Source organism: Crocuta crocuta, unplaced genomic scaffold (assembly GCF_008692635.1).
Source record: "Crocuta crocuta isolate KB4526 unplaced genomic scaffold, BGI_CrCroc_1.0 scaffold55, whole genome shotgun sequence".
NCBI lineage: Eukaryota > Metazoa > Chordata > Mammalia > Carnivora > Hyaenidae > Crocuta > Crocuta crocuta.
Genome location: NW_027530512.1, coordinates 1,042,620 through 1,057,061, shown reverse-complemented (window position 1 = coordinate 1,057,061; position 14,442 = coordinate 1,042,620). Strand labels below are relative to the sequence as shown.

The following is a 14,442-nucleotide window of genomic DNA, read 5'->3' as shown; positions in this document are numbered from 1 at the left end:
ACGCGTGGTGGTGGTTGACTCCCTACTAGGTTTGCTCTCGTTTTGTGGTCTTCTTTTTCTGTATCTTTTATACCTTAAAGTTTTGTGGGAGTTTTTTCTCATTTTTAAAGAGAAATTTTGGTAGGAAGAAGAGTTACCTGTGGCTCACTCCATCATCTTGAACTGGCGTTCTCTTCTTGTGTTTTTTTTCCCTCCCCGGGACTTAGATGTCAGTGGTCCACCTTTTACGCTCCAGCTTCAGAAGGCCCACAAATAACATTTGCTTTTCTTCTTGCAAACATTGATACAAAATTCAACACCTATTCAAGGTCCTCCAAAGAATCTCCTGGAAGTAAAACATTAGAGAATGACATACAAGTGACTTTCCTGAACTTTACCTATGAGAGGTAGAAGATGAGGTTACATGATGTGTACACATCCCACACCAAAGAAGTTAAACTCAACTCCCCAAATGCTTTAAACATTTCTTTCTCTCTCAAAGTCTCTCCTCTGAGATGTCTTTCTCTTTCCCCCAGGAAGCTGGGAGCCTTGCTGACTCCTCCCTTTATCTCTGATTGCTCTCCTGAATTTTCTAATTTCTCAGTCTTTTACCCTACAAAGCAATTCAGCTCCACCCCCATGAGCACCACTCTCCAGGGAACAAAAGGAATGCTGAGTCACCAGCCTTTCAGCCCCTCTTGTTAGGTGAACTTGTCCCATGGCACTGAGACTATCACCCTCATTTCATTTTATTTCATTTAAAGCTATGTTTATTTAGGGGCGCCTGGGTGGCTTAGTCGGTTAAGCGTCCGACTTTCGCTTGGGTCATGATCTCGCGGTTTGTGGGTTCAAGCCCCGCGTCGGGCTCTGTGCTGACTCCCAGCTCAGAGCCTGGAGCCTGTTTCAGAGTCTGTCACTCCCTCTCTCTCTGACCCTCCCCTGCTCACGCTCTCTCTCTCTCTCCTAGAAATAAATAAAACATTAAAAAAAAAGCTATGTTTATTTATTTATTTTGAGAGAGAGAGAGCCCGAGTACAAGGAGGGGTATGCAGAGAGAGAGAGAGAGAGAATCCCAACCAGGCTCTGTGGTGACAGCTCAGGGCTCTGTCTCACAAATTGTGAGATCATAACCTGAGCCAAAATCAAAAGTTGGACACTTAGGGGTGCCTTGATGGCTCAGTCAGTTAAGCATCCGACTTCAGCTTAAGTCATGATCTCATAGCCTGTGACTTCAAGCCCTGCTTCAGGCTCCAAGGCTGGCGCCTGCTTCAGATTCTGTGTCTCCCTCTTTCTCTGCCCCTCTCCCACTAGTGCTCTATCTCAAAAATAAATAAACATTAAAAAAATAAATTAAAAAAAAGGAGTTGGATGCTTAACTGACTGATACACCCAGGTGCCCCAGTCTTACCCTCATTTTAAGGGGCCTTTATGAATTTCTTCTTTTCCAGGAGGTAGTCTCAATCCAGCTCTTTAGGAGAGAGAAAAAATTCCATATATCTCTAAACCACAAAAAAAAGATACCTTTTCTCATTTGCTAACAAATAGTCTTTTTGTCTTTCCACCTAGCTTGTAAGTTTCTTAAGTGCCTAGCTACATATTTTTATAATCTGTATAGTACCTCATAATATTATAAAAGTTTATCAAAGGGATCAGTGGACAGAAGGGATAGATAGAATTTTGATGGAAGGGAATAAGATTTTCAGAAAGAGCCTATTTAGTGTTCCTCTAAGCTTTGACCTTTATCTTCAACACACTAAACAAATCCAATAAAGTGTTTTCACCTTTATTGTATATCTTGAAGTCTGGGCCCTGTATTCAATAGGGTTTTTTTGTTTTGTTTTGTTTGTTTTTAAGATATTATTTTTAAGTAATCTCTACATCCAGTGTGGGGCTGAAACTCACAACCCCAAGATCAAGACCTGCATGTTCTACTAACTGAGCCAGCCAGACTCAGTTTTTAGTCAACTTGTGTGGTATGCATTCAGTAGTAATACCTTTCATTTCATGTATAAGTTAGGATTGGGTTTCATTGCTGATAACAAAGACTTCACTGTAGCCACTTAAAAAATTAGTTTTTTGGGGGGGGGTGGGCACGTGGATGGCTCAGTCGGTTGAGTGTCTGACCTCAGCTCAGGTCATGATCTCATGGTCCGTGGGTTTGAGCGCCACATAGGACTCTCTGCTATTAGAGCCGAACCTGCTACAGAGCCTCTGTCCCCCTTTCTCTCCACCTCCTCTGCTTACGTACTCTCTCAAATATAAATAAATAAATACTAAAAAAAAAAAAAACAACAACTGAAAATCTAGTGCAAAAACTTTTGTTTATACCTTACTGGCCAGAACTTAATCACGTGGTCATATCTATTACCAATGAAGACAGAAAAAATATTTTTGAATGCAATTTAAATGTATTTTTAACTGCAATTTTAAATGTATTTTTTTTTTAAAGACACATATGGGGTGCCTGGGTGGCTCAGTCAGTTAAGCATCCAACTTTGGCTCAGGTCACAATCTCACAGTTAATGGGTCCAAGCCCCGTGTCTGGCTCTGTGCTGACAGCTCAGAGCCTGGAGGCTGCTTCTGATTCTGTGTCTCCCTCTCTCTCTGCCCCACCCCTGCTCCTGCTCTGTCTCTCTCTGTCTCAAAAATAAACAAAAAAAATTTTTTAATAAAAAATAAAATAAAAAAAGACACATTTATTTAACATCATGATCAGACTATTACATTTAGCAATCAACAGCATGGGCACAAGAAAACAATCTACATTAAAACACTTTGTTGGAATGCTTTACACTTTCCACCAGAACAGAAACTAAAATAACCTGTTATACAATTAGTCACAAATGCAGTCTCAAGCTTTTTGCCCATACACATGAGTATTGTTTAAAACATGCCTTCTTTGTAGCAGCTAGACCCTGCCACCACTGTGCTTGGCTGAGCTCATAAATCTTTGTAACCTGTGGCATCCCTGTCACATCTCTGGCTCTCCTCTCCTGCTAAGCTTTGTTTCCTGGTGTAATTAAACCTTCTGCCACTGCCATAGCCACTGCTGTTGGAACCACCATAGCCATCTTGGTTTCGTGGTTTGGCAAAGTATTGGCTTCTATCACCATAGTGGCCAGAGCTTCTGCCTCTAAAATTTCCTCCTTTCGTGGGTCCAGAATTTGAAGATTGCTTGTTGTAATTGCCAAAATCATTATAGCTTCCACCACTTCCAAAGTTGCTTCCATCATTACCAAATCCATTATAACCGTCTCCACTGCCACCATATCTACAACCACCTTGACTGCCACCGAAGCCACCTCGCCCACTGAAGTTTCCTCCATGACCAAAGTCATTGTTCCCACCAAAACCGTCTCCACGACCACCACCAAAGTGTCAGAACCACTTCAACCTCTTTGGCTGGAGGAAGCACTAGCCATCTCCTGCTTAGACAGAGTTCTCCTTACTTCACAGTTGTGGCCATTCACAGTATGGAATTTTTGAATGACAATCTTGTCTACAGAGTCATGGTCATCAAATGTTATAAAAGCAAAGCCTTTTTTTCCACTGCCTCGGTCAGTCATGATTTCAGTCACTTCAATTTTCCTATACTGTTCAAAATAATCTCTTAGATGATGTTCTTCGGTGGCTTCTTCAATGCCACCGACAAAAATCTTTTTCACAGTTAAGTGGGCACCGGGTCTTTGAGAATCTTCTCTGGTGACAGCCCTCTTTGGTGCCACAGCTCTTCCATCCACCTTGGGTAGCCTTGTATTCGTGGCTGCATCCACCTCTTCCACAGTGGCACAAATGACAAACCCAAACACCCAAACACCCTCTGGGGTGCTTGGTGCTTGGATCTCTCATTACCACATGGTCTGTAAGTGTTCCCCGTTGCTCAAAATGGCTCCTCAGACTCTCATCAGCTGTTTCCAAGCTCAAACCTCTGATGGAAATCTTCGGCAGCTGTTCAGGCTTTTTGGGAGGCTCTGACTTAGACGTGATGGTGGTGGGAGGGGAGACTTCAGTGATGCTTCCTGGGCAGCATTCACGGGGAGAAAGCTTAAATATAGTTTTTAAATGCCCCCTGACTTTTGCTATCAGGCAGAGGGGAGAATGGAGATATTGGGTAGGCCACTGACACTTCCTGCCATAATTTCTCTTGAATTTTCTGTATATGATACCCCAGGCTGTGGAATTAAGTTGTCCTCAAAATCAATGAATAAATGAACAAAGAATTTTTAGACAAATCAAGCAGTTCATGGCACAATACTCTAAAATGAATTGACTTTATTTCTAGAGCAGTTTGGGGTTTACAGAAAACTTGAACAGAAAGTGTTCCCATACTCTATTCCCCCTACCCCAATACACACATACACATACAGTTCCCGCTTCTATTAAATCTTGCACTGGTGTGGTACATTTGTTACAATGGACTGACCAATATTGATAAATTATTACCAGCTAAAGAAAATAGTGTATTTTAGTGTTTTCCCTTTGTGTTGCACAATTCTAGATGGGTTTCGGTACATGCATAATGTCATGTATCCCCCATTACAGTATCACACAGAATAAACTCCCCTAAAAAAATCCTCTGTGCTCCACCTCTGCACCCCTCCTTTCCTCCCCAGGAACCCCTAGCAACCACTGTAGCCACAGTTTTGCTTTTTTCATGTCATGTAGTTGGAAACATACAGTATGTACCCTTCTCAGACTGGCTGCATTCACTTAGCAATATGCATTTAAGATTCCTCTATGTCTTTTTGTGGCTTGATAGCTCATTTCTTTTTATTGCTGAATAACATCCCATTGTATGGATGTGCCACAGTTTGGTTATACATTCACCTAAGAACATCATCTTGGCTGCTTTCAATGAAGAGTAAAGCTGCTATAAACATTTGTGTGCAGGTTTCTGTGTGGATTTAAGTTTTTACTCATATGATAATACTGTATTTAGCTTTGTAAAAACTGACAAAATATCTTCAGAAGGGGCTGCACCATTTTGCATTCCTACCAGTAATGAATGAAAGTTCCTCTTGCTATATATCCTCATCACTATTTGGTGTTGTCAGTGTTTGAATTTTAGCCATTCTAAAACGATTTAGCCATTCAATGAGATAATGTTATCTAATTGTTGTTGTTGGGGAGGTGGGAAGGGGGCAGAGGGAGAGAGAAGCAGGCTCCATGCTCAATGCAGAGCCTGATTTGAAGCTCGATCCCATGACCCTGGGATGATGGCCTGAGCAAAAATCAAGAGTCTGACGCTCAACTGACTGAGCCACCCAGGTGCAAAATTGTTGTTTTAATTTACAATTTCCTAGTAATATATAATGTTGAACACATTTTTATATGCTTATTTGGACAACCTATATCTTCTCACCTTACTGAGGTGTCTATTCTCACTTCTCACCTCACTGAGGTATCTATTCAAATCTTTGCTCACTTAAAAAAATTTTTTAACTTATTTTTGAGAGAGAGAGTGCGAGTGAGCGAGGGGCAGAGAGAGAGGGAGAGAGAAACCTGAAGCGGGGCTCGAGCTCACCTGATACAGGGTTCAAACTCACAAACTGTAAGACCATGATCTGAGCCAAAGTGGAATGCTTAACCGACTGAGTCACCCAGGAGCCTCATCTTGGCTCACTTGCTAATTGGGTTGTTCAGTTTCAAAATTTCGTTTTATATTCTGGGTAATAGTTCTTTATTAAATAAGTGTTTGCAGATATTTCCTCTCAATCTGTGGCTTATCTCTTCATTCTCTTGTCTAATCATTTTTTTGGCATAAAGTTGTTCATCATATTTTGTAGTTTCTTAAATCTCTGCCTATTTTGTTATATCCCCCTTTTTAGTCCTAATATTATTTATTTGTTGCTACTTCTCTTTGATCTAGATCAGTCTCGCAGAAACTTGTTTTCCTTATTAGTCTTTTCAAAGATCTAACTTTAGTTTTTTTGGTCATCTGTATTACATCTTTTTCTATTTTATTAATTTATTCTCTGATCTTTATCTTCTTCCTTCTATTTTGGATTTATTTTTTTGTTTCATCTACTGTATTAGGATGATCACTTATATATTTAATTTTTACTTTCTTATTTTCTAGTGTTAAAAGCATATAAGGTTATTAATTTACCTGTATCCTATAAATTTTCATATCTAGTATTTTTATTACCTCTCAAATCTAATATTATAACTTTCCATTAGGATTTCTTCTTTGATCTTTCAGTTATTAAGATGTTTTTTAAACCTTCAACTATATAGAGTTTTAACAATAATTTTATTATCGACTTCTAACTTAATTGTACTATGATCAGAGAATGAGATCTATATGATAGCAATTTTTTGCAATTTGTAGTAAGTTGCTCAACGGCCTAAATAAAAGTTAAATTTCTTAAATTTTCCTTGGATGAGTTTTTTGTCTGTTTGTTTTGTTTTTGTTTATATGCCTTTTGTTGCTGCTTCATTGTCCTTTTTAAAAAAATTAATTTACTTAAATTCAAATTAGTTAACAATGTAGTATTGGTTTCAGGAATAGAACCCAGGGATTCAGCACTTACATATGACACCCAGTATTCATCCCAACAAGTGCCCTCCTTAATGGCATCACCCATTTAGCCCATCACCTTCCTTATAAGTTTTAAAAGTAGTTGTGTTCTCAAAGTGCTGGATGCAAGAGTTCTATACCTGTTCCTTAGAAACTATTAATTAATGGTGTTGGAGATGTTCCTGCAAAGACTGGTGATGCTTGGATATCTTTACCTATGTAGGTGTTATTGACTGAACGTTCTGTGTCTTCTCAAAATTCATATGTTGAAAAGTAACCTCCAGTATAATGGTATCAGGAGGCAGGGACTTTGGGAGGTGATTAGGTTGTGAGAGTGGAACCTCATGAATGAGATTAGTGCCTTATAAAAGAGGCCCATGAGAGCTCCTTATTTCTTGGCCAAGTGAGGGCACAGTGAAAAGACAGCAGTCTCTAAACTAGGTAGCAGGCACTCACCAGACAAAAAAACTCTGTCAGCACCTTGATCATGGACTTCCCTGCCTCCAAAACTATGAGAAATAAATTTCTGTGTTTTTTTAAAAACATTTACTTATTTTTGAGAGACATAGTGCAAGGAGGGGAGGAGCAGAGACAGAGGGAGACACAGAATCCAAAGCAGGCTCCAGGCTCTGAGCTGTCAACAGAGCCCAACGTGGGGCTCGAACCCATGAACTGTGAGGTAATGATGTGAGCCAAAGTTAGGCGCTCAGNGAATCCAAAGCAGGCTCCAGGCTCTGAGCTGTCAACACAGAGCCCAACGTGGGGCTCAAACCCATGAACTGTGAGGTAATGATGTGAGCCAAAGTTAGGCACTCAACTGACTGAAACACCCAGACACCCCTAAATTTCTATTGTTTATAAGCCACCTAGTCAATGGCATTTTGTTACAACAGCCCAAACAGACTAAGACAAAGAATGAGGCACTTACTAAAAAGCTGACTGGAAATCCTTTATGCACAGATGGGACTTGGTGGGTCGGAACTTCAATGTAGGACGATTCCTTATCGACCCAGACAGTTTATTATAGTGTAGGGGAAGAAAAATTCTTCCTCTTCCATTCTAAATTATTCTAGCTGGTCTATTAATTAAATTGACATAAAACAGATTAACAGAAGAAAACAAACTGAGAGTCCTATAAGAGACCCAAGGATAAACCAGGCAATTGAGGCTTATATGCCATTTTAAACTAAAGAATAGGATAGGGGCCAGGGGATTCAAATGGGAGGAGGAAAATTCCCAGGACAATAAGAAGAGCAGATATTTGGTAATTAGATAATCAGCCTGTCATACATTAAAAGTTATCTCTGGTAATAGATCTCTTTCTGAGCCAGACCCCCACTCTAAATTCCATTAGGTAGTTAAAGGACCTTAAATCTTTCCTTAAATCTGTTGGGTCTTAATTGCCTTCAGCTTAAAATAATCCACACGTCAGAATGGCATATGTTGGTCTCATGTATTCTGCTCCTCCTCAATGGGATCCCTCAAATGTCAATATTCTGCCTTTCCAATCAAATTTTTGTCATAAAATTACAGTGAGATTTGTTTGCTATTATCTCCATTCCTATTCTTTTTCTTCTTTGGGTTTATAAGCTTTTTACTCATTTACTTGCATTAAAAAAAAAAAAAAACCTTTTTATTGAAGTATTTATGCATCCAGGAAAGTGTCCACAAATATGCAACTGAACACACATGTAAACCAGTACTCAGATTAACAAACAGAATTATTATCAGCACTTCATGAGCCTCCTCATGCTTTCTTCCAGAGTCATTACGTTGACTTCTAACAGCATGGATATTTGGGTAGTTTCCAGTTTAGAGCTGTTGCCAATATGGGTATGGGTTTTTTGGTATATGTCCATTCAATGAACATATGTACACATTTCTGTTGGGCATATACCTAGAAGTGAAACTGTTGGGACAAAGGCTATGCATATATTCAGCTTTAGGTGATACTGCCAAACAGTTTAACAAAGTGATCGTACCAATTTATGTACCCTCAGAAGCACGTGAGAGTTCTGGTTGCTCCACAACTTTGTCAATATTTGGTGTTTTCTTTCTCATTTTAGTCTTTTTGTTGAGTTTGGTAACTCATTGTGGTTTTAATTTGCATTTCTTTTTTACTTTTTTTTGCATTAAAAAATGCAAATATTTCAGGATGGAGCAGATTAAAATGCAAGGGGTTAATCCTCTACATCTCCCATAAATTTTTCCCTTGTGAGTACTTACCTAAAGGAACTTAGACGTGGGTTCAAGCCCCGCATCCGGCTCTATGCTGACAGCTCAGAGCCTTGAGCCTGCTTCAGATTCTGTGCCTCCCTCTCTCTCTCTGCCCCTCCCCTGCTCGTGCTCTGTCTCTGTCTCTCAAAAATAAATAAACATTTAAAAAAAAAAGGAACTTAGAACCTCTTTTCCTTTACAGGAGGCAATATAATGTAGTGAATGAGGGCAACACACTTTGTAAGAAGATATACTGAGGTTTGATTCCCAGCTCCAATGCTTACTTGCTGCTACCTTTCTCCATTTTATGTAAAATGTTACTGATAATAGTACTGTTCCAGGAGGTTGTTGTGAGGATTAAATGAGGTAAAATACATAAAACAATTTGCAAAGTTCCTAGCATAGTGTATGCACACAGTCAACAAATGGCATCTATTATTATACCTTACATTGTTTATGCACATAGCATTTCTCCTTCTGTTACACATTCTATGACAAAGTAACACAGAGCACACACTAGCCTCTTCACATAAAATAGTTACTGATAAAAGATTGGTTTAATGAATGATTTTAAATATAAGCATAAAATATTGTGGTTATTGTTATGCAAGATGGCACTAATTATTATAATGGCAATGGTATAAAATGCACTGCTACTCAAGAATACATTAATTAAACAAGTGTCTCCCCTATTTACCTTCACGATTTAACAGTTAAAATTAGAGCAGTAGAGTCACATTACTGGAGCTAATAAGAATAACAATTAGATGTTCCATATTGCATTTGTGAGGGTTCCAGAGGCTTCTTCTTTTAAAACCAAAATCAAAACACACAAAAATACCACCCCAGAAACAAAAACACAAAAACCCCTTTTCTGAAGAGACGTTAGGCCTTTCCAATTTTAACAGATCCTTTGTTCAGCACTGGAGAAACTGGGGAGGACACAGCTGTCCTAGCAGCTTCCGTACAATATGGCGTCGCCCATTTATACACACCGACTGGGATTACATCCTCCTAGCCCGTCGCAGGACCGGAAGTGGTTTCGGCCCTAGTGGATCCGGGTGGGTGCGCGCAGGTGGCGGTGGAGGGTTCCAGCTCTTCAGGGTGAGGTGCCGCAGGTGTTCGGATTGGGGTCCCGGTCGCAGGTGAGTGAGAATCAGGGACCCGCGAGGCCTTTCACCCGCCTTCTGCGAGGGAAGGAGGGGGTCTCCAGCGCGGATTGAGGGGAAGGGTCGTGGAGCTGGCGATGTCACTGTCTGCGGGGGCGACTTATTGCGCGGACCCCGCCGTCCTCAAGCGACTTGGCCCAGCCCTTCTTCCCGCCCCGCCGCGGCCTCCTCGCTCCCCTGCCCCGCGGCGGTTCGGCACCCAGGTGTGCGACGGGGGCTCTCGTCCCGGGCCGCGGCCCCCCCCACGCGCCCCCTCGAACCCCCTTCGTCTCTCTTGAGGAGCACGTACCAAACCTTCATGGTTTCTTGACCCAGTCGGCTCAAAAGGAGGCACCGCTCACAGCACCTGGCAACTCTTTGGGCGCCGCGGCGTGTTCCACGCGGCCACAGTGACGGTTTCTTCCCCGCGGTTCGTGGGGACCTGCCCCCGCCCCCGCTGTTACCACCCCTTTCCTCCCAGACCACACCCGCTGCTCTGGGCCTTGCTGGGAGCCACCTCTTTCTCTTTTCGCATCCCTGGGATCGAAACTAGAACCCTAGTGATCAGTACAAAATTGATCCTGGCTCATTAAAATATAAGCAACCCCAGCCCTTTCTAAGCTTTTGATATACCGATTGGACGCAAACAGACTGTCTTAAGTACCCACGCCTTGAAAACATTACATTAATTTTACAGTATTTTAAAAGTTGTATTACGTGGATAGAAGGAACCTCAGGAGAAGATTTTGTTAATTATCAGAATTCGGAAGTGCAGAAGACCAGCAGTTTATTGGGGGAAGTAATGATTCGTTTCTGTCAAGTTGAGTTCGTTTTAAAAACGTATATATTCTTTTATATTTAGTTTAGGTGTAGTCCATGCATACAGTCTCTTAAAAAAATTCATGTAAGAAACTTAAACAAAATGGATATTTGATCTCTTTCCATCTCCATCTTCTTTAACCTCTTAGCTCTAAAGTAAGAACTGTTACCAGTTTAGGATGTGTTTTTTTCACTTTCTCTTTCTTTACATTTAGTGCCAAGGTGTTTGTTTATAGAAGTTACATGGATGTAAGAGTTCATGTTAAATTTTTACTAATACATAATTTACAAATACACCATATTGTACCTCTTCAGCGACTTGACTTTTATATTTAAAAATGGACCTTGGAACTTTTTCTTGGTCCATAGGTAGAGAGACCTACCTTCTTCTTTCTACTTGCTCTGTAAATTCCATGGTATATTAAGATTTCACAGTATATGAGGTTCCAGAGATTGTTTACAGTTAGACACATGGCAGAGGACCTCCTTCCACATGTGTCTGTGTGCCCATGTGAACATTTCAAACCTACAGATTGAATTGCTGGGTGGGAGGGTGTGGACATCTAAGGCTAAACTGCCCACCACCAGTGTATAATAATCTCTGTTTCCCTAGCTCTTTTAAACATGTGATGCTATCTGTCCTTTTCATTTTTGCCAATGGGTGGAAAGTGATTCTAATTTGTATTTCCCTGGTTACCAGTGAGACTGGGCGTCTTTTCATGATTGTGAGCTATTTGTGTTTCCTCTTTTGAGAAATGTCTTGTTTTTATTTTTTTTAATATATAGTAGTGTTTTATGTACTCTGGATATCAATCTTCTGTCATTATATCTGTTTTAAGTATGTATTCCCAACTTAGTGCTTTTTAAAGTTGATGCTTGTCTTTTAACTACATGGCCTCTTTGTCAAACCATAGGTTTAAATTTTACATTTGAATGTATCAGTCTTTCCCTGTGCATATTTTATATTTTGTGGCTGTCATTCCCTACCTGAGTGGTTCTCCAAGGGGAGAGATTTTGCCTTCCAGGGACCATTTGGTAACGTGAGGAGACATTTTTTGTTTGTCTAAAGTGGGGTCATCTACTGAGCAGAAACTAGAGATAACTGCTAAACATCTTATACTGCATAGGAAAGTCCTCTGGACTAAGATGCCAATAGTGCTGAGGCTGAAGAACCCTGTTTTACCCTAAGGCACAGCAGGGTTTTCTCTTATGACTATATTCTCTCCTATAAACTCTTGTATGTTTGAGTTTTTCCTTAATTCCTCACACACATCCAGTGTGTGAGTGTGTGAGTGAATGGTGTGTGCATAATTCTTGTTTTCCCAACAGTATCACTCTGAATATGAAATCCATCCTTGACCCATTAATCTGAAATGCCACATTTGTCATTTACTACTTTCTCACACACACAATCTGTTTTTGGACCCCCTTTTGTTCTGTGGCCTGATTTTCTGTTTTGCGGGACCAATACCACAGTATCCTATGTCCAATACATATACTTTGATATCTAGTAGGATAAATACTCCCTTGTGATTATTGCTGCCATTTTATTGAAACTCATATACTTTTTCAGCTCACATACTCATTTAAACATTTGTGGGGCTAATCTTAGAATTTCTTCTCCCAACTTTTAGAATTAGCTTGTCAACTAGTTTTTTTTTTAAGTGGCTTTATTGAGATGTAATTTATATAACTCACTGTTTATAAAAACCACTTCAGTGGTTTTTAGCGCATTCACAAGTTGTGCAGCCATCACCACAATGTAATTTTAGAACATTTTCATCACCCTGAAAAGAAACCTGTGCCAGTTAGCAGTCGTTCCCCATCCCATTTCCCAGTACCTGAGCCCTAGGCAACCACTAATCTTTCTGCCTTTATAGATCTGACTATTTTGTATAAATGGAATCATACAATTTGTGATACCTTGTGACAGGCTTCTTTCACTCAGCATTAATGTTTTCAAGCCTCATCCATGTTGTGGAACGCATCAGTACTCATCCTTTTTTTTTTTTTAACCTCTGAATAGAATTCCGTCCTATGGTGTGTTCGGTTCCTAGGGCTACAGTAACAAAGTAACACAAACTGGGTGACTTAAGCTAACACAAATGTATTCTCTCACAGTTCTGGAGGCTAGACAGTCCAAAAGCAAGGTGTCAGCAGGGCTAGGCTGTCTCTGAAGACTAGGGGGGAGCATCCTTTTTTGCCTCTTCTTCACTTCCGGTGGTTGCTGGCAATCCTTGGCATTCCTTGGCTTTCAGCTGCAGACTCCAGCCTCCGCCTGTCTTCACAGGGCCTTCTTCCCTGAGGGTCTGTCTTTACATGCTAGTTCTCCCTGTGGGAGCCTGTTTCTGTGTCTCTCCTCCCCTTCACTCAAGGGCACCATTCCTATTGGATTAAAGGCCCACCCTACTCCAGTATGACTTCATTTTAACTTGACTATGTGTGCAAAGGCCTCATTTTCAATAAGGTCACATTCACACGTACCCCCGGGATTTTTCAGGGACACAGTTCAACCCATAACATTACGGATATGGTACATTTTATTTATCCGCATCAGCTGAAGGACATGCGCACTGTTTCTGCTTTTTGGCTATTGTGAATAATGCCTCTAGGTATGTTTTCTTTCTTGGGTACATACCTAGCAGTGGAATTGCTGGATCATATGACATCCCTATGTGTAATCATTTGAGGAGCCACCAGACTGGTTTTCAAAGCAGCTGCACCATTTTACATTCCTGCCATTATTATCTGTCTTTTTGATTAGAGCCATCCTAGTGGGTGTGAAGTGGTATCTCACTGTAGTTTTGATTTGTGTTTCCACAATGGCTTTTCAAGTGCTTCTTGTCCATATGTATATTTTCTTTGAAGAAATGTCTATTCAGATCTTTGTCTGTTTTTAACTAAGTTGTCTTTTTTGTTACTGAATTGTAAGAGTTCTTTATATATTTGAGATACATGCTTTTGCCAAATATATGCTCTGCAAAAATTTTCTCCCATCCTAGGATTGTCTTTTCACTCTTGATGGTCAATTCATTTTTAAAGAGTTTTTAAAAATTAAGTTGGCATTGCATTTAGATGTTATTTTGAATATTTCTGTGAAACAATCTTCTCCTTATGAAAAAAACAGTAATTATAGTACCTTTTGCAGAAGGTTGATGAAAGGTTAAATGTAGAAGGTTGTTGAAAGGATTAAGTGAGCAATGTATACACGATTGTATATAATGTGTGGTACTTAGCACGAGATACATGCTCTGCATGTGATAGCTCCTATAATATATCTCTGCCTTCCAGCCTTTTATATCTTCTATTTTTCTTCATATCAACATTTTCTATTTTCTTCATATCAATCCTGCACATTTCTGAGTTTATGCCTTGGGGTGTGTGTGTGTGTGTGTGTGTGTGTGTGTGTGCGCGCGCGCGCACATGGTTGTTTTGTGCGTGGTTTTTAAAAACAGTATGTTGCTATTATGAGTGAGTTTTTCTTCATATTTTTGTAGTGGGTTTGGAAAGCTATTGATTTTATATTCATCGAACTTTCAAAATGATAAGTTGTAAAATTTATGACTTTTCTCCTTATGCAGGTGATTCTAATGCAGCCTTTCTGTTAGGAGCCATGGTTCTTTTTTCTTTTTCTTTTTTTAATGTAAGCTCTGCACGCAGTGTAGGGTTTGAACTCATGACCCTGAGATTAAGAGTTTCATGCTCTTCAGGTGACTGAGCCACCCAGGTGCGGCCCCCACCCCCCCCCCCACCTTCACC

General features: G+C 40.3%; 1 protein-coding gene and 1 pseudogene across 5 annotated transcripts in view; one reads left to right on the top strand and one right to left on the bottom strand.

The window, feature by feature from the left end:
• Nucleotides 1–14,442, top strand: part of EXD2 (exonuclease 3'-5' domain containing 2) — an 86,648-nt gene that overhangs the window by 27,189 nt on the left and 45,017 nt on the right. For 3 of the 5 annotated variants that reach the window (XM_077767103.1, XM_077767107.1, XM_077767105.1), the window contains exon 1: nt 9,722–9,861. The exons of the other annotated variants lie outside the window; for them this stretch is intronic. The gene's annotated coding sequence lies outside the window, so the exon portion shown is untranslated. Of the gene's footprint in view, nt 1–9,721; nt 9,862–14,442 lie in introns of those variants that run through there. 5 annotated transcript variants of the gene reach the window in all.
• On the bottom strand, nt 2,920–4,819 carry LOC144234057 (heterogeneous nuclear ribonucleoprotein A1-like; annotated as a pseudogene).